This window comes from Schistocerca gregaria, chromosome 3 (assembly GCF_023897955.1).
Source record: "Schistocerca gregaria isolate iqSchGreg1 chromosome 3, iqSchGreg1.2, whole genome shotgun sequence".
Lineage (NCBI taxonomy): Eukaryota > Metazoa > Arthropoda > Insecta > Orthoptera > Acrididae > Schistocerca > Schistocerca gregaria.
Genome location: NC_064922.1, coordinates 212,249,950 through 212,251,958, shown reverse-complemented (window position 1 = coordinate 212,251,958; position 2,009 = coordinate 212,249,950). Strand labels below are relative to the sequence as shown.

Sequence of the window (2,009 nt, the reverse complement as noted above, 5' to 3'; positions counted from 1 at the left end):
CATTTAAGACTGATTTTGCCTTTCAGCGTTCAGTCTGAAGCATAGCCCCACTTATAAAATTCCTCCATGATCCCCTTTTCAGTGCTAACATTGGTGCCTCATCTGATGTTAAGCCTATTGCTTCAAAATCATTCTTAACCGAATCCAAGTACCTTCTCCTTGGTCTACCCCGACTCCTCCTACCCACTACTGCTGAACCCATGAGTCACTTGGGTAACCTTGTTTCTCCCAAGCGTGTAACATGACCCCATTTTCATACTTGCTTCACAGAGAACTTGTAACAAGGTTGCCATCGTAACTTTAGAATTCAATAAATACGGCACTTACATGACGAAGGTACATGCAGCAGATCCACACATGAAGTGGCTCACTGGAGTAGTATGCGACATAGGCAGGAAAATATTGTTCCCGCCCGGGATCGAACCGGGGACCTTCTGCGTGTGAAGCAGACGTGATAACCGCTACACTACGGAAACGACTGACATGCTGAGTCCATCCTTGTATAGTCGAAGACGCCTCAGCCTTCCTCTCGTCCGAGCATGCACGCACCATAGTTCTTTTGACAGCCTGAAACCCATCGCAGCCGAGGGCTCAACAAGTCTTCGGGGTGCTCGAGAGGGTGTCTGTCGTAGCGTCCCGAACGAGATAGCGGCTTTTCGCGCAGTCGGTATTGCAAGTCACATTAGCAAAATCAATCACCTCCTTAGTAGCAGGCAGTGCGTGCCCAGCGATCCCCCCTTCAGTGCTAACATTGGTGCCTCTTCTGATGTTAAGGATATTACTTCAAAATCATTCTTAACCGAATCCAGATACCCTCTCTTTGGTCTACCCCGACTCCTCCTACCCTCTACTGCTGAACCCATGAGTCTCTTGGGTAACCTTGTTTCTCCCATGCGTGTAACATGACCCCACCACCTAAGCCTGTTCGCCCTGACTGCTACATCTATAGAGTTCATTCCCAGTTTTTCTTTGATTTCCTCATTGTGCACACCCTCCTGCCATTGTTCCCATGAGTCTCTTGGGGAACCTTGTTTCTCCCATGCGTGTAACATGACCCCACCATCTAAGCCTGTTCGCCCTGACTGCTACATCTACAGAGTTCATTCCCAGTTTTTCTTTGATTTCCTCATTGTGCACACCCTCCTGCCATTGTTCCCATCTACTTTTTTTTTTTTTTTTTTTTTTTTGGTCATCAGTCTACTTACTGGTTTGATGTGGCCCGCCACGAATTCCTTTCCTATGCTAACCTCTTCATCTCAGAGTAGCACTTGCAACCTACGTCCTCAATTATTTGCTTGACGTATTCCAATCTCTGTCTTCCTCTACAGTTTTTGCCCTCTACAGCTCCCTCTAGTACCATGGAAGTCATTCCCTCATGTCTTAGCAGATGTCCTATCATCCTGTCCCTTCTCCTTATCAGTGTTTTTCACATATTCCTTTCCTCTCCGATTCTGCGTAGAACCTCCTCATTCCTTACCTTATCAGTCCACCTAATTTTCAACATTCGTCTATAGCACCACATCTCAAATGCTTCGATTCTCTTCTGTTCCGGTTTTCCCACAGTCCATGTTTCACTACCATGCAATGCTGTACTCCAGACATACATCCTCAGAAATTTCTTCCTCAAATTAAGGCCGGTATTTGATATTAGTAGACTTCTCTTGGCCAGAAATGCCTTTTTTGCCATAGCGAGTCTGCTTTTGATGTCCTCCTTGCTCCGTCCGTCATTGGTTATTTTACTGCCTAGGTAGCAGAATTCCTTAACTTCATTGACTTCGTGACCATCAATCCTGATGTTAAGTTTCTCGCTGTTCTCATTTCTACTACTTCTCATTACTTTCGTCTTTCTCCGATTTACTCTCAAATCATACTGTGTACTCATTAAACTGTTCATTCCGTTCAGCAGATCATTTAATTCTCCTTCACTTTCACTCAGGATAGCAATGTCATCAGCGAGTCGTATCATTGATATCCTTTCACCTTGTATTTTAATTCCACTCCTGAACCTT

At 45.1% G+C, this 2,009-nt stretch overlaps 1 non-coding gene across 1 annotated transcript; it reads right to left on the bottom strand.

Annotated features, from left to right (window-relative positions):
- Positions 1–403: 403 nt before the first annotated feature.
- On the bottom strand, positions 404–476 carry Trnav-cac (transfer RNA valine (anticodon CAC)). The gene has a single exon. It is a non-coding gene; the product is annotated as a tRNA-Val (tRNA).
- Positions 477–2,009: the final 1,533 nt, after the last annotated feature.